General features: G+C 40.2%; 1 protein-coding gene across 7 annotated transcripts in view; it reads left to right on the top strand.

Moving 5' to 3' along the window:
- The window catches only part of NPAS3 (neuronal PAS domain protein 3), a 617,231-nt gene that overhangs the window by 9,339 nt on the left and 589,116 nt on the right, over nt 1-18,776 (top strand). The window lies entirely within an intron of this gene.

Raw genomic sequence — 18,776 nt, 5'->3', positions numbered from 1 at the left:
GTCCTTAAGGAAATTTTGCTGTCAGCCTGCTGCAGCTAGACACTGAGAGTTATGTCAGCCCTTACCCGGCACTCTGCATGCCGGCAAGTGTCGGGCACATGAAAGAACAACAGATATGTAAGCAAGAATTTGAAACAAGTTACCAAAAGCAGATTATTGAAGATTTCTTAACAGACTGTTTTCCCAGCCTTTCATATATGTTGAATTTTGGAGTTTCACTCTTTGGTTGTATCTTGTCATTTGTCTGTTCTAGGGAACTTCTCACTGATGTACAATGTCTGGAGAAGACTTTTATATTAATACTGAGTATTTCTGTAGATATGTGTCTTTATATACCTTAGTGTGTTTTGAAAGGTCTGTAAACACTATTCTACACATTTTACTGATGAGATAGTTACACACAAAAGATTCTTGAGAACTAGCAGAAGTGGAAGAAGATGTCAATGTTAGCACTAGGAATAAAATTCCAGCCCCCATTTTGACTGTGTATTCAAAGATTACACTGCCTTCGTTAGAGGGATTCACATTTCTTTTACAGGCGACACCTCCACTGAAATAAAGTGCGTTCAGAAAATGGCTTGATTGCAATTTAAAATTAGCTGTTAGCTTGATATATAATAAAAGTTCAACACTTATGTTAAATAATTTAAGTGGAGAAGTACTATTCCATTACCTGCAGGCGTGTTAGGTTTACATATGTATATAATGAACTTACAGGATATAGCCTGAATAATATGTATGTGTGTAATCTACAATAATGTCTCTGGGGCTTGGATTTTCTGAAGAGCCTATTGGATTTAGGCATCCAACACATACTGCATTTCAGTGAAATGTGGGCACCTAAATCCTATAAGCCCCTTTTAAAATACTTGCCTGGGAATTTTGTCTCCAGCAGGAATTTAGAGCCAGCTTCATTACACATTACATTGTTTTAAACTGAATTTTATTGAGTAATGAATAGTCTTTAAACAGTCATTTTGGATTAAATCCTGAAGGGTTATAGTTTTACTCAAATTTAGGCACATTATTGATATATTATGATGGGGAAGGATTTTTTTCCCCTCTTTCTTACGTCTCATATTTGCAAGTCATGTGCAAACTCACATTTATGATCAGTTTAACCACAGCCTAGGCTTATATGAGTTAGGTAGCTCAGAACTGTCCTGCCAAAGCTGTAACTAATTTAGCAAAAGTATAACATACCAAATTTTAGAAGAATGCTTGTTAGAAAGCTGTTTTTTCTTAGAGATGATGGGAGGCAGAATTTGTTCCTTTGTGGGAAAAAAATGTAAGTGGGCAGTCTTCACAGGTCAAGGTTGAGGTCAATAGAAAGAACTGAGTCACTGAATCTGTACAGTGCTGGCAGCAGGATTAAAAAAGGAAAAAAGTCATAAAAAAGAGGATAGCTGCCAGTGGTACTTATCCTTCAACCTTCACAGCTGCAAAAAAAAGGAAATAAAGCAGCTGATTTTGTTTGTCTGACTAAAGTTAGGTGTAGGATTGACATGTTTGCTTCACCTCTGCATAAATTACTAACAGTGCGGACAGGAGGTTCTCAAGAAAAACTTGTAAAAAACCCTAACCTGTTTTCTATGGGTAAATAAATAGAAGATGAATAGAAAAAGAGAAACAAATGCTTTGGGCTGATTTATATATTCAGTCTTCCTGAGGTGCTGTTCAGTTTCACAACAAAACTTGCATTTCTTGTGGAAAATCAAAAGTACAGTAATTTTTTTCAATGGCTGAATGAGCTAGGTAAATGGTACTCAAGTAGCAGTGTTTGAAGGATCCAGGTAGTTTACTAAAGTATCTTAATTAATTGGATGTTCACTTTAATAGTGAGGTTTCCTGTTTGTAGGCAGAGCTCTGTAACAAGAACATATATTTGATACATAAATGATATAGATATGATTTCAAAAGGCCTATTTTTATTCAAGATCTCTTTTTACTAAACAATTTTTTCAGATTAACAAACAAGAAGGAATAAATGGAGGTGACATAAAATACAGACTTCAGATGAGAAGCATGTTAGAAGAGATACAGCGGATTCCAGATCTTTCAAAAATATTTGCTGTTCCTTTTATCAATCGCTATGCTTACACTCAGATTTGAAAACTAAGTGGTGCTGTCTTTCCTTTTATTCTTTTATTAATGGGAAGAAAAGCGCTTCTCTACAGAACTGTGATTTGGAAACTTATTCCATGCTATTTGAGGGCTGTTTTTCAATTTCTGTTTTTGTATCACTTCTCAAGACCAGAATAGGAGGCTGTGGGATATAGCAAACTCTGTAAATCCCTTCTTCTTCCCACCAAAATTATTTGACATTCTGAATGTGCATCTTTAGGAACATCCAGTATTTAGATTCTGAATTTAGGAATCTTCTTGGAGTGATTATTTTGTTTGTTTGTTTGTTAATGTTTTTGTGATACTACTGAAAAAAAAAAAAGAAAAGAAGAAAAGAAAGTATGTCCTATTCATGACTTACTTTTTTCTTGTGGCAATTATCATATATTACAGTATTTGTTCAGTTCCAATAGGAACAAACCCCAAAATGAAGGGAATGTCTTTTAACTGTGAGAGAATGGCAGAATATTCTACCTGAAAACCAAATTTAGAATTCTGTTATATTTATTCTGGTTTTTAGTAATTGTGAGGAAAACTTTAAAAGATTTTCTACTGACTTGTATACATGTATACCACAAAGTGTAGGCATATGTAGATAGACACAGTATATGTATTTGCTTGAAAGAAAATAACGCTAGTTGCTTGTCTTCAGCAAGCTATAAATGTCTTACTTTAGATAAAGTTAAATGTAAATACATGCATTGGAATGGTGATTTTTTCCCTCTAATGCTGTGAGGGAAAAGTAGGCTCATCCTTTTTTTTTTGCACATTTTTATTGTTCTGTGTAAATGTAATTTGTTAATCCTGTGAAATTTGTCATAGATAAATTTGCTTGGATTATCTTGTCACCACCGTATCTGCATTCTTTTGTTCATTGCTTATTCATAATTTAACAGTCTGGCAGTGAGCCTTTTTGGGATGCTCACAAAAGATATATGACCTCTACCAGCTGCTACTATAACCTGCAGAATGCACAGCAAGACATTAGAAACGTGAGGATTCCTCTACTGATTAAAGTGCTCTTCATTTAAACAGTCTGTTCATAAGAATCTCAGGAATCTTTGTGGATAGCAGTTTTGATTTTTCTTTTATCACAAAATTAGTTTTTGGTGTTTTTCTTTCTTTGTTTTTTTTTTTTTTCCCCGAGTGGGAAAACTAACATTGACTCTTAAGATGGTGGTGTTTTGCTTTCAGATGGACTAATGGAAATTAAATCCCTTATTATATATGCATATGTATACATAAGTGTGCATGTGGATATACACATTTGCATATATCTGTACCTATCTTTACCTATGCAAGTGTATGTATAAGTGTATTTCCTGCAATTTTACAGTGGGAGAAATTAGTACCCATGTGTGTTGTTTTAAAACTAACTCTTCTATTAGGATATTTTTTGGCACATATTATTATGCAGTACTAATTTACAGAAGAGTTGTCTGATTTAACCCTGCTTTATCCTCAACATCTTACAGATTGTGTTGTGTAAATACTTGATATTATACAATACATGAAAGACATTAAGTAGAATGTTACTTGAAGTGTAACAGCATTTTAGATTTTCATTATTTTCCCAACTCAGTTTAGCGTATAAATTTTTTCCCTTTTTTACTTTCTCTTTTTCTTCTTATCTGCAGATCAGCTTGTGAGTAATGGCTAGTTTTTACCTCCCCTTTGTGCTGGCACATGATTATAGTTCAAAATAATTCATTGCTAATCCATGCAGTATTGGTTCGTCTCCATCACTGTTTTGTGATTAGAGCCTCAGGCCTGTAAGAACACCCTTCTGTACAGTTTTCTATCCTGATTTTCCTTTGACTGCAACCAGTATTTTAAATAGTTCTGTCATTACTGTTCACCCACCAATCCTTTTGCATTTGTCAAAAATGTATCAATTACAAGAAATTAATATTTTGGTAAGGTTGTTTCTTAAAGGTTTATGAAAAATATATGTTTTTCACTGCAGTAGGTCTCCAGCAGTGGTGTATATATAGGTCTTGGTTCATCTCAACGGATGATGGAAATCTGACTTGAGTGTTTCATTTTTCCTTAGCAGTCTGAATGTTCTATGTACTTATTTACATTAGGTGCCTTAAGAAGTCCAGGATCTTAAAAAGAAACAGTGTCTTTTTGAAATAGACTATAGTAGAATAGTAATTACAGTCTTGTCATTCTTAGCACAACATTTCAAACAGAGCTGGTGTAAAATAAAGCTGACAGAGGAACTTTTAAAATATATAGGGCCTGATCCTACTATGATTACTCTGGTTGAAGTCACTGTCTGTTGGGTCAGATATGAACTGATACAAAGCTAGACCTGGGCTTATATGATAATAATGATATTGTACCTTGATCAGATTTAAATTTAATATTTCCAGATTATGAAACAAATCCATCATTTTATTTTACATCAAATAATGCTAGTTTTATGAGAAGGTCATCTAAAAGATTTTTCAAGACTTTGTTTCAGTATTGAGTAGTCCTGTGTTCCTTTTAATAATTACTTTCATCTCATTGTAGCCGTGTGTTTGAAAGTGTAGGTCAATAAGGATGATCGCATTCAGAATTTCATGATCTGTGTAGTGGAACAAATTGAAAGCAAAGCCTGTATCAATCACTGTGAAGGGAGGGTTAATTGTTACTGCTTCTCAAGCCTCTGGACAGATAAACCAGTAATGAAATACTTATTGCTCTGATATGTGAATGGTTAAGGATGAAACAATGGAAACTGAAGCAGTCTTCAAAGATAACAAAAAAAAAAAGGCAAAGAAAAAAGAATAATCTGGACTAAAGTAAGATACTGTATATGCTGTGTATTAACATTTTAAAAGTAATTTTTTTTTTACATCTAATATAGCCTTCTAGTAATGATGTAAGACAGCAGAATGTAGTAGGTTTCTAAAGAGAATATAAATATGAATTTGAAATCTTTTATTATGCAAACAATTTTAAATGGTTTACATGAAGTCTGGACCTTAGGTAAATGTAACATTTCTAGCATTAAGTGTTTTCTCTTCTTTGTTTTTCATTTGTGGTACCATTAAGTGTTTTATTTTGTTTGTTGGGGGTTTTTTGTTTTTGGTTTTTTTTTTTTTTCCTTTAAAAGCACAGCTGTATTTACTAAATTGAGTATGTTTTGTTTCCTTGTGAAGTCATTTTAAAGCATTTTGTCTACAGCCAACCAGGACTCTAACAAAGTGTTTAAAGATAGAAGCAGCAAAATAAAAATGAGTGCAAAACCAAATTATGATATTACAGTAAACATTTAACTATTTCTAGAATGTGAAGTTAACATTTTAAACATCTGTTAGTTACTTATATGTTGAAATATATGCAAAAATATTTAGCCAAATTGAAGTCTTAGGCCCATGACAATCATCTCAACACAGTGGGTAGTTCTGAAAATTAATGAGAATGATAATACTGTAAAGACTGTTCCAGAGTTTGCCCAAATTCATTATCTAAGACTCTTGTTAAGAACATCTCAAAGAATTTTAACCAGGAAAATATATTAATGGTTCAAAAGCATTTTTCAAAATGGTGATTTATAAAAGTATAATGGAATTATATATGCAAGAGCTGTAGTTAGAAACACAAATAACAGAGGAGCAGCACATTATGAAGGAACATTTTCCAACAGCTAGGGTACTTGGCTTTGATTTTGTCTATAGGTGTCAAGGTTTCCTTATGATTTATATTTCAGGGTGGAGGAAATGAAAAACTGAAGACAACTTACAAATAAATATACTTTTGACTTCTTGTTAGTTACTTAATGAGGCCTATAGCTGCTTAAAAGCTGAGGAAAGTAATTAATAATTTTAGAACTGGTGTAAACGGCTTTTAGACAATCGAAAAGCACTTTTAGGAGGAAGGGTGCTGAGACACATCTTTAGATTTCTCTTCAGAATGTTAAGAATTTCCTGTTGCCTGTTTCCTGATGGGATTGACGCAGCTGTGTATCATATGGAATGAAAGAGGAACCGAGTGCCTGACTTTGTTTTATGCACGTTCTTTATTTAATAAAATGTATCTGTTGAATTTTTTTTTTTTTTTTTTCCCCAGCAGATCACAGCTATGAATGCTCTACACAAAATTGTCCAAGTGGGAGCTAATTCTAATTAATCTATTTTCTAAGGGGCAGGAAGTTTTAATAACTAAAGTATATTAGCTAACAATACTTCCCCCCCTCCCCCCCCCCCCACACACACACTTTGTGTGCAATGAAAAAGAAACCAGAATGTTTGGAAGGTTACTGTATCATTTCCATTTGTACTTTCAGAAGTCACTGATATATAGAAGTATGTGTGAGAATGTGTGCGTGCATGTGTAGTCTTTGGAAAACAGAGTGTTTTTCTCATTTTGTCTGTTAAGCAACCTGTAACACATCCACAAAACAGTTTTCATGGGAGAGGTGAATGCAAATTAGAGAGGAATGGGAAGGTCCAAAATAATTTTTAAACAGTAATTTTGATCTAGACCGTCCCACTTCATGGACAGATACTTTGAAGGGAATTTAGGGTAGGAAACGGTATTAAATTTTTCAGTAGTTTCCTTCCATGGTGAGAGAGAGCTTAGCAGAAGGTGGTTAACCTGGTTAACTGATCTGTGAATGGCTGAGGAAAAGGGGATGCAGATCCATAGCAACGGGGCCGCTCTTCCACTTGTAGTCCAGTTCCTGGTAGACTCAGGAGCTGTGTCTCACTATGTGGCGTATTACTCAGTTCCACTTGGAATTCACACTAGCTCAGCATTCAGTTCTGCTCAGAAGGCTGTATAAGGCAAATTAATTTGCTATATGAAAACCTCTAGGCATTGCAATCACATTAGCTTTGTACTGTTGTGCTATAGCCCTGTGCTACTAAAGCAGAAGCAAGCACAAATGCAGAGTGCCTTGCTGTGATGAGCAGTAGTGCTAAGGGCATGTTAAAAGGCAGAGCAAAGGCATATATGACTAAGTGGGGTGATCCCATTGGGTTGCTTCTAAGTCTCTCCGTGCCAAGATATGGATTTCTGTATCATTATGTGAATTTACATGTTAAGGTTTGATCCTCTCAACCTGTCAGTCAGCTGTGAAAAGTGTTGGCCATTTCCCTTGTTCTTTTGCTCTGTGACTTCCTGGCAAATGTCCTCTTTTTGCTGTCTTTGGATACTTTGATCACTTCTTTAGTGCATCTTTTGAAGGATCTTTCTCATTCACTATCCAGCTTTGTGTGGGAGTTCTGCAACGTGTTGTCTCTCAGACGCCCCTTTTTTCCCCTTATTCTGCTCTTCATCTTTGCATAATCTTACGTGGAAACACAATTTAAGTATAATTTTTTTTGCAGATGATTCATAGGCTCATGGTATTTCTAGCTCTATGAAACTGTAGTCTTGCTTCTTTGTCATCTCCTCCTTTATTGCCTAGCTTAGACTCCCTTAGTCAAAACAGATCTTGTAGAGTGCTTTCCAAGCCCTCCATCTACTTTTCAGGCTAGCACTGTAATTTGGCAATCTCACTGATACAGACCTCTCCCTCATAGATTAGTATTTAAAAAGGAAAATAGAGTATTTGGTATTTGACGGGAAAAAATAGAAAAACAGAAAACATGAACATTGATATAATTATGCCAATCCATAAATCCAGAGTGTGTGCAGTCTATGTATTGTGTGTACTTTTGTTATCACAATTCCAAAAAAAATGCTGTAGTTTGAGATAAGGGTATGAAGGCTGATGAGATATATGGAAGGAGTTTTGTCAGAGGAAAAGTTAAATAAAGTAAAATACTTCATCTTGGAAAAGACATGACTGAGGGGAATTGGCTATAACAAGGTGCAAGGCCTCAAGAAGGCAATCAGGGAACAATTATTCATTAATTCTTGTTACCAAAACAAGGAAAAATCCTGTGTAATTGTTAGGAAAGAGTTTTAAAACTTTTAGCAGCAGTTGTTTTTTGTTGGTTTTGGGGCTTTTTTTTGTGTGCTCCCTCTCTTCTGTTCAATATAAACTCATAGAATCATAGAATAGTTAGGGTTGGAAAGGACCTTAAGATCATCTGGTTCCAACCCCCCTGCCATGGGCAGGGACACCTCACACTAAACCATGTCACCCAAGGCTCTGTCCAACCTGGCCTTGAACACTGCCAGGGATGGTGCATTCACAACTTCCCTGGGCAACCCATTCCAGTGCCTCACCACCCTAACAGTGAAGAATTTCTTCCTTAGAGCCAATCTAAACTTCCCCTGTTAAAGTTTTAACCCGTTACCCCTTGTCCTATCACTACAGTCCCTAATGAAGAGTCCCTCCCCAGCATCCCTATAGGCCGCCTTCAGGTACTGGAAGGCTGCTATGAGGTCTCCACGCAGCCTTCTCTTCTCCAGGCTGAACAGCCCCAAGTTTCTCAGCCTGACTTCAGTATAACATGATTGAATAGTGGAATTCCTTGACAAAGGATATTTTAGAGGTCAAAATATGAAGAGGTTCAAAAATGGATAAGGCATTACTCTATTATGTCTCTGAAGAGCTATTAAATGTGATGGTGATGATGCAACGCAACTTCATGAAGATTTTACACAGGTGACTGGTTGTTGCTGACCTGGGATATCATGGAAAGGAACACTCCATCTTTGCTAAATTTTTTTTTTACTGACCTAGCATAACTATTTTGTTTTGTTCTTAAATTCTTTGCATTTGGACTACATTAAGTCTTGCAGGCTTTTTCTGCCTGACATCCCTGTTTTCCTGCCTACTTTTCAGTTACATGCTTACCCTCACTACCATTGAGGATTACTCTTTCTTCAGTCTTATCTGTCAGAAATCTTCTTACAGAGATAATTTTCAGAGTGACAGACTGTCTTTTTGTATCCCCACTGGCCTCCTATCTCTGTTGTATGAAATACTAGTAACTTGTCCTAAGTTTCAAGCCCTTCTTCACCCAAATGGTAATTTATCAATTTCTCTTTGTCAACGTTTTCCTTCAAGTTATAACACCACCCCTGTGGCCCATTTACTGTATTTGCAAACATGCATTTGTTTGTTACCTTATAGTGCTTATGCTGTACTATAGAACTCCTTCGTAACCTCACCTTTTGAGTTCATCTCTCTCTTCTTAGGAAGTTCCTTGCCGGAAATGCCTGCAAAAGCATGACACCATCAAGCTACTTCTAGCAAGATATCACTTTGTGTGATGCTATCTGCTGTTGCCTTACTGCTTCTAAATAGTTTCCTATCTCTTATCTACTATTTGCATTGTAAAATTTTTGGGAAGCTAGGGACCAGGTTAGGAAGGCTAAGGCCCAGTTAGAATTAAACTTGGCTAGGGATGTTATAACAGGAAGGGATTCTATAGGTACATTGCAAATAAAGGACTAGGGACAGCGTGGGCTATCAGGAGAACTGGCTACCCTGGATTTGGAGAAGGCTGAGATTCTTAATGACATCTTTGCCTCATTCTTTACTGGCAAATGCTCTGACCACACCAACCAGTGGGCGAAGGCCAGTTAGAATTAAACCTAGCCAGGGATGTTAAGGATAATAGGAAGGGATTCTACAGGTACGTAGCAAACAAAAAACAGACCAGGGACAACATAGGCCCCCTGAGGAAGCTCTCAGGAGAACTGGCTACACAGGATTTGGAGAAGGCTGAGGTTCTGAATGACTTCTTTGCCTCGGTCTTCACTGGCAAAGGCTCTGACCGCACCAACCAAGTCTTAGAAGGTAGACGCAGAGACTGTGAGAATGAAGACCTTGGGCCCACTGTAGGAGAGGGTCTGGTTCGAGACCATCTTCAAAATCTGAACGCGCACAAGTCCATGGGACCTGATGAAATCCATCCGCGGGTCCTGAAGGAGCTGGCGAATGAAGTTGCTAAGCCACTGGCCGTCGTATTTGAAAAATCATGGCAGTCAGGTGGAGTTCCCGACGACTGGAAAAAGGGAAATATTCATATTTCCCCATTTTCAAGAAGGGGAAAATGGAAGACCCGGGGAATTACAGACCAGTCTCACCTCTGTGCCTGGCAGAATCTTGGAGCACATTCTCCTGGAAGGCATGCTAAGGCACATGAAAAACAACAAGGTGCTTGGTGACAGCCAGCATGGCTTCACTAAGGGGAAATCCTGCCTGACCAGTTTGGTGCCTTCCATGATGGGGCTATGGAACTGATGGACAGGGGTAAAGCAGTTGATGTCATCTACCTGGACTTGTGCAAAGCGTTTGACACTGTCCCACACGACATCCTTCTCTCTAAATTGGAGAGATATCAATTTGATGGATGGACCACTCGGTGGATAAAGAACTGGCTGGACGGCCGCACACAAAGAGTTGTGGTCAATGGCTCGATGTCCGGCTGGAGAACGGTAACGTGTGGTGTCCCTCAGGGATCGGTGTTGGGACCGGTCTTGTTTAACGTCCTCATCGCTGACATGGACAGTGGGATTGAGTGCTCCCTCAGCAAGTTTGCCGATGACACCAAGCTGTGTGGTTGGGTTGATATGCTGGAGGGAAGGGATGTCATCCAGAGGGACCTTGACACGCTTCTAAGGTGGACTGATGCCAACCTGATGAAGTTTAACCATGCCAAGTGCAAGGTCCTACACCTGGGTGGGAGCAATCCCAGGCACAGCTACAGATTGGGCAGAGAAGAGATTCAGAGAGGCCCTGCAGAGAAGGACTTGGGGGTGTTGGTCTATGAGAAAATGAACATGAGCCAGCAGTGTGCGCTCGCAGCCCAGAAAGCCAACCGTATCCTGGGCTGCATCAAAAGAAGCATGACCAGCAGGTCGAAGGAGGTGATCCTGCCCCTCTACTCTGCTCTTGTGAGACCTCACCTGGAGTATTGTGTGCAGTTCTGGTGTCCTCAACATAAAAAGGACATGGAACTGTTGGAACAAGTCCAGAGGAGGTCCCACAAGGATAATCAGGGGACTGGAGCACATCCTGTATGAAGACAGGCTGAGAAAGTTGGGGCTGTTCAGCCTGGAGAAGAGAAGGCTGCGTGGAGACCTCATAGCAGCCTTCCAGTACCTGAAGGCGGCCTATAGGGATGCTGGGGAGGGACTCTTCATTAGGGACTGTAGTGATAGGACAAGGGGTAACGGGTTAAAACTTTAACAGGGGAAGTTTAGATTGGCTCTAAGGAAGAAATTCTTCACTATTAGGGTGGTGAGGCACTGGAATGGGTTGCCCGGGGAAGTTGTGAATGCACCATCCCTGGCAGTGTTCAAGGCCAGGTTGGACAGAGCCTTGGGTGACATGGTTTAGTGTGAGGTGTCCTTGCTCATGGCAGGGGGATTGGAACCAGATGGTCTTAAGGTCCTGTCCAACCCTAACTATTCTGTGATTCTGTGGTTCTATGATTCTATGGTTTTGGGAGCTAGGGACAGGGTTTTTGTTCTTTGTCACTCGGTTACCTAGTGGATGTCTTAGTACTATGTTTTCTGTTGCTAATCTAAATATTTGTGTCAATAAAAAATATCATGTACTGCCAGTCTTTACTTTTGTATGTGCTTGGTTGATGTGGGATGCTGAGTGTCTGTAAGAGGAAGTGGTGTCTTTTAAGTGTCTCGAGGTGTGAAAAACTTTTATAAAATTCAGAGGAGATGGGACAAATTAATGGCTGAGAAATCCACTGGATGTTACTAAGCACATACCTGTCTGAGGAAGTGGCTGCATTGAAAATGATCGGAGGCTGCAGGTTCATATCCTGTATGCTGTCAGTATTGTTACATTGTTCCTTGTAACTGCTTTTGGGGATTGTTGGGGATGGGATACACTGGTTTGATCCAATACACCTGTTCTTGGATTGTTGTGTAGGATATTTCTGGAAGCTTTAGCAAGTGTCTGTGGTGATTCTGTCTTAGAAAACTGTTAGAGAAAATGGCCTCAGCTGAGCAGTTTTGGCTACTGTTATTTTCAGCACATTTCATAAATGGTTATGATGTGTCACAGCTTAATTACGCTGCTCATAATGTATTTTTATCTCGTGATGATACAAGTAAGAAGGACCTTACTGGGACTGTATGGGCAAGGCATCATGCCATATGATGCCTTGAAAGAAAAAAAAAAAGAGTCCCTGCTTTGAAGAGTTCATAATTTTAATTGCTGTTTGTCACTCATTTGTTGGAAAGGTTTTTTTGTAACATAGTGGTTAATTTTGCACTCATATTTGAAGTGTGATTTTTTTTTTACCATCAAGCAAAGTGGATATTAAACAGGCTGAATTCAGCAAAATGAAATGGTTGGATATTATTTTGATTGGTGAAACCCCAGTGGCATAAAATTAATTGTGGTGATGACTTGAACATTGCAGTGAACATGTGCGAACATGTTCAGTGTGTGTTATACTATTTTTAAACAGGGATGCAATCTATTTTATACATTATAACAGTAAACAAAACCAACTAATAGTGATATGGACATTAATATAGAGGTCATAGAGTCAAAATGTGATTTAATAACTTTTGTCAAAGGTATGTAATATCAGTCCATGTATAATGCCTGCATTTATGTTATTTTTGGAGAAAAAAACAGTTCATAATAATGGTTTGTATACTAGTTTTATACTAAGTTTGCATACTAGCAAAAATGCTGTTATTTGTGTAAATATAATTAATTAGATGCACAAGTATTTGAAGTCACATTTTTCCATTGTATCAGTGTAAACTTGGCACTATTAGAAAGGCTTCAGGTTTATTGAGGTAGCAGCAGGTATGCAGATTTCTCTGCATAAGTTCCTCTAGCTTGAAACAATTTCTGTCAATCATGTTGATTTTTTAAGGAAGAGGAGGGGAAAAAGAAATTCATTGTGGAATGCTGTTCATCAGAAGGTTTGTATCTATACCTAATGGAGATCTGATAATGAGGTCTGGTATCAGGAGGAGGGATTTGAAGGGTTACAGAAGGGGAAATTGAAATTTGGATTGCCATATTTCCTAGGACCTTGAGAAGGAAAATGGTGTTGGTATTCTAGAAAAACACTGTATACTAATCTCACTGTGTAAACTTATGAACGACCTAAATACAGCTCAGAAGCCTAAAGGAATATTTTGGAAAGAGAGTGAAAGGAAGCTTGATTTGTTCCACAGTATATATGGAAAAGGAGGAAACAGTCTGATTTATTTTAAGGTTTGAATGTGTATCACAGTCTTGAGCAGGTCCTGGGCTTACAGTGGGATGTCATGAGAGGCTTAGGCTATGGCTTGCTTCAAATCACAGAATAGCTAATACCTAGTCCGACCTGCTCTTCTGAAGCAGGGTCAGTTAGAGCAGGTTGTCCAGTACTGTGCCCAGGTTTTGATTATCTCTGTGGATGGAGATTCCACAATGTCCCTGACAAGCTTGCAGTGTTTGACCACCTGATGACAAAAAAAGCTTTCCTAATATTTGTTTGGAGTTTCCTGCATTCCAGCTTGTGTCTTTGCCTCTTGTCCTACAGCTGTACGCCTCCACAAAGGGTCTGACTCTATCTTCTTTGTAATGTTCCATTAGATAGCTGTAGACAGAAATGAGAGCTCTCTTTCACCTGCTGTTCTTATAGAATCATAGAATAGTTAGGGTTGGAAAGGACCTCAAGATCATCTAGTTCCAAACCCCCTGCCATAGGCAGGGACACCTCAACTTCCAGCCTCTCAACTGAACAGCCCCAACTTCCTCAGCCTATCTTCATATGGGAGGTGCTCCAGTCCCCTGATTATCCTCATGGCCCTCCTCCGTACTTGTTCCAGCAGTTCCATGTCCTTTTTATGTTGAGGACACCAGAACTGCACACAATACTCCAGGTGAGGTCTCACAAGAGCAGAGTAGAGGGGCAGGATCACCTCTTTCGACCTGCTGGTCACGAACCTTTTGATGCAGTCCAGGATACGGTTGGCTTTCTGGGCTGTGAGCGCACACTGCCGGCTCATGTTCATTTTCTCATAGACCAACACCCCCAAGTCCTTCTCCACAGGGCTGCTCTGAATTATCTTCTTTGCCCAATCTGTAGCTGTGCCTGGGATTGCTCCCACCCAGGTGTAGGACCTTGCACTTGGCATGGTTGAACTTCATAAAGTTGGCATCAGCCAACCTTAGAAGCGTGTCAAGGTACCTCTGGATGACATCCCTTCCCTCCAGCGTATCAACCCAACCACACAGCTTGGTGTCATCGGCAAACTTGCTGAGGGAGCACTCAATCCCACTGTCCATGTCAGCGATGAGGATGTTAAACAAGACCGGTCCCAACACCGATCCCTGAGGGACACCACTCGTTACCGTTCTCCAGCCGGACATCGAGCCATTGACCACAACTCTTTGTGTGCGGCCGTCCAGCCAGTTCTTTATCCACCGAGTGGTCCATCCATCAAATTGATATCTCTCCAATTTAGAGAGAAGGATGTCGTGTGGGACAGTGTCAAACGCTTTGCACAAGTCCAGGTAGATGACATCAACTGCTTTACCCCTGTCCATCAGTTCCATAGCCCCATCATAGAAGGCACCAAACTGGTCAGGCAGGATTTCCCCTTAGTGAAGCCATGCTGGCTGTCACCAAGCACCTTGTTGTTTTTCATGTGCCTTAGCATGCTGTCCAGGAGAATGTGCTCCAAGATTTTGCCAGGCACAGAGGTGAGACTGGTCTGTAATTCCCCGGGTCTTCCATTTTCCCCTTCTTGAAAATGGGGGTTATATTTCCCTTTTTCCAGTCATCGGGAACTCCACCTGACTGCCATGATTTTTCAAATATGGTGGCCAGTGGCTTAGCAACTTCATTTGCCAGCTCCTTCAGGACCCACGGGTGGATTCCATCAGGTCCCATGGACTTGTGCGCGTTCAGATTTTGAAGATGGTCTCGAACCAGATCCTCTCCTACAGTGGGCCCAAGGTCTTCATTCTCACAGTCTCTGTGTCTACCTTCTAAGACTTGATTGGTGCAGTCAGAGCCTTTGCCAGTGAAGACCGAGGCAAAGAAGTCATTCAGAACCTCAGCCTTCTCCAAATCCTGTGTAGCCAGTTCTCCTGAGAGCTTCCTCAGGGGGCCTATGTTGTCCCTAGTCTGTTTTTTGTTTGCTACGTACCTGTAGAATCCCTTCCTGTTATCCTTAACATCCCTGGCTAGGTTTAATTCTAACTGGGCCTTAGCCTTCCTAACCTGGTCCCTAGCTTCCCGGACAACATCCCTGTACTCTACCCAGGCCGCCTGTCCTTGCTTCCATTTTCTATAAGCCTCTTTTTCCCTTAGAATTTTCCTCAGCAGCTCCTTATTCATCCAAAGAGGTCTCCTTGCCCTCCTGCTGCACTTCTAGTTGTGATGCAGCACTCCTGAGCTTGTAGCAGGTGATCCTTGATCCTTAAATATCAACCAACAGTCTTGGGCCCCCCTGCCCTCCAGGGCTATATCCCATGGAACCTTACTAAGCAGGTTCCTGAAGAGGCCAAAGTCTGCTCTTTTGAAGTCCAGGGCAGTGAGCTTGCTGCATGCTCTTCTCACTCTACTGGGGATCTCAAATTCGACCATCTCGTGATCGCTGCATCCAAGGCTTCCCTGGAGAGTCACATTTCCAACTAGCCCTTCCCTGTTGGTGAGCACAAGGTCAAGCATGGCACCTCTCCTTATCGGCTCCTCTATTACTTGCAGAAGGAAGTTGTCTTCCACACAATCGAGGAACCTTCTGGATTGCTTGTGCCGTGCAGTGCCATCGTTCCAACAGATGTCAGGGTGGTTGAAATCCCTCATGAGAACAAGGGCCTGCAAGCGTGAGGGTTTTCCTATCTGTCTGTAGAGTGCTTCATCCACAGGTTCTCCTTGATCAGGCGGCCTGTAACAGAGCCCCACAGTAATGCCTCCCATGGCTGTTTTCCCTTTAACCCTGACCCACAAACTCTCTGTCGACTGCTCACCTGTTCCCAGACAGAGTTCCATACTCTCCAGCCTATCCCTAACATAAAGGGCAACTCCCCCTCCCCGCCTGCCAGGCCTGTCTTTTCTAAAGAGCCTGTAACCTTCCATTCCAACACTCCAGTCATAGGAGCCATCCCACCATGTTTCTGTGACACCTATTATATCATACCCCCGTAGATGTGCACACATCTCTAATTCCTCTTGTTTATTCCCCATGCTACATGCGTTTGTATAGAGGCATATGAGACGAGCTCCAATTGAAGCCGGCTCGTTGGCTGGAGCAGCTGGAATATGTGTATATTGTTCCGAGCATTTATTATCGGTTCTGGCAACTGACTGGGTGTGTTGGGATGGAATGATGCCCCCTCCCCCAGCACATCTAGTTTAAAGCCTCCTTGACCAGTCTGGCAAGCCTCCTACCGAAACTGTTCTTCCCCTTCTTTACCAGAGCAGCTCCACCAGTCCCCAGTAGACCTGGCCTACTAACTCCAGTCCTATGTTCAAGACACCCAAACCCCTGACTATGACACCACCCTTTTAACCATTTATTAACCTGGCCAATCCTCCTAGCTTTTACTTGGTCCTCCCCTGTGTCCTGGAGAATGGACAAAAAGACTATCTGTGCTCCAGAGCCCCTAACCACCTCTCCCAGGGCTCTGTAGTCTTTCTTTATGGTCCCCAGTTCTTACGGCTGAACTAGCCTAGTTCTCTCAGCTTCTCCTGGTACATTATCTAGTGTAGTCCTCTATGTGTTTTGGTGGCTTTCTGCAGTGGCTTGCTCCAGTAAGTTGCTGGGTTTCTTGTACTGGAGAGCCCCAAACTGGACTCAGTACTCCTGATGCAATCTCACAGGTGTTGGAAGGAGGGGTGTACCTGCTCCATACAGTCCAGTTAATATAGCTCAGTATGCTGTAACTAGACTAAATCAACAATGAAATTGGCCTTCCTTACTGCAAGGCTGTACACTAATAAGGTCCACCAGAGTCCTGAGATCTGAAATTTCTTGTGAAGTAGACCAGTTCACCAATTGTATGGATGTTAGTGGATATAGTCAATGTGAACATGAGCTTTGCAAGAAAAATGTTATGGGTGGGTCAGTAACAGCTGTGGTTTTGGGTGGATGAACAAACCCTGATTAAATGATGCACCACAGCAGATGGTCAATCTTAAGCTGTGATCAGGTTTGTTTTGTGTGATATTGAATATTGTGATATTGAGTATATTGAGCTTAAGGCACAGAAATTCACCTGCAGTGAAGCAGCGGGAGTCAACATATAGCACAGAAAGAATGAATCAGATTCTTTGGGAATCATAATAGACAGTAAGATTATGGCTGTAGCACAGTCCACTGATAATGAGCATCAGTTATTTTCCAGAGGGAAAAATCCCTGGAAGTTACTAATCAGGAGTTTTACATCAAAAATCATGCAAAACTATTCAGGGAACTGTGGAATTCTGTTTCTTCCTCTTATGCTTAACACTGTGGACAGGATTAATCAGAAATGGAATCATGATACAGACATTCATTAATATCAATGGTTCAGGCTGTGTCTGCATATTTATTTATTTTTTAAATTGCTTACAAGCTATTCCTTGAGTGTCAGTAGGTCTTCTGCCACTTGAGACTTTTTTATGGTTACTACATGTATATCTTTAGGTATTCTGGAAGAAAGCAAGGAAGTCAATTCTGTATTTCAGGCAATAAGTAGTTTAACATGTGAGAATATCTCAGAGGTCCACTAACAGTGGATCTGGATAAAGAAGATTCTGGGAATGGACAATTAACAGTAGGAAGAAAAGTTTTATTTCCATAAGAAATGGGTACATGAGAAAAATGCAGATAACTTCAAAACTTGGGGAAGTTGCAGTTAAGTGACAGTAAGGTTGGCTATGTCTGATGTGTCTCTAAGAGATATGCGATGTGTCAAGAATGGAAAAAGTAGGATTAAATATTAAAATTTTCCTTCATGGTGCAGGAATGTTTTATATCATATTAGCAATATAGAAATGCACAAAATAAAGTGGAGTGAATGACTAATTTTTAACAATTGCTTCTGGACATCAAAAAAGAGCTCTTGTAAATATCCAGTACTTCAAAGCTTGATTTTTCAACCAGTGTTGCAGCTCATATTGATACCCATTACTAACCTGGAAACAGTATTATCGCAGGAAAAGAAATCCTTGTTCCGTGGGAGCAGCAAGCTGTTGAAGAAATGCTTACTGCTCAAATGGGCAGCATTGAGTCTCAGACATTATTTATAGAGGAGCATTTTGTTCTTGAAGTGGATCATAAAGGATTACACTGGCTGCAGAACACTAAAGACCACTACTCATATAATTAGGCAGTCTTTTACTCTGCAGACATATGATTTCACTGTTCAGCATAAAACATGTTATAACGCTTGCATGTCTGGTGCTTGTTTCTGTCCTTACAGTTGAAGCACTGAACCTGTGTGTGGGAGGGCAGAGGGCTGAAAAGAAGGAAAAAAAAATCTCAGGGAAACCTGACCTTGGTGAATAAGGAAATGCCTTCATGAAGAAGAGACAGTGTTTACTAAGGGACTGGACTTCATTTGTGGAGCAGAGGATCCCAAACGGAATCCCTGAGGTGAAGAGTTACCTTCTTCTGAGTAAAAGTATTACACGCACCATTTTTTCTAGAAGGACCAGATCAGAGGTACTGAAATTTATTCCTGTAACCTGGTGGCTGAATTGAGGGTAGAAAGGGAAAGTGTTTTGATCTGCAGAAAGGAAGAAATGAATGTTAATCAGTGGGGGCAGCATTTTCTCTGGAAAGCTTTT

The sequence above is a fragment of the Lathamus discolor genome, chromosome 6 (genome assembly GCF_037157495.1).
Source record: "Lathamus discolor isolate bLatDis1 chromosome 6, bLatDis1.hap1, whole genome shotgun sequence".
NCBI classification, from domain to species: domain Eukaryota; kingdom Metazoa; phylum Chordata; class Aves; order Psittaciformes; family Psittacidae; genus Lathamus; species Lathamus discolor.
The sequence above is the reverse complement of the archived record's forward strand: the minus strand, read 5'-3'. Positions and strand labels throughout refer to the sequence as shown.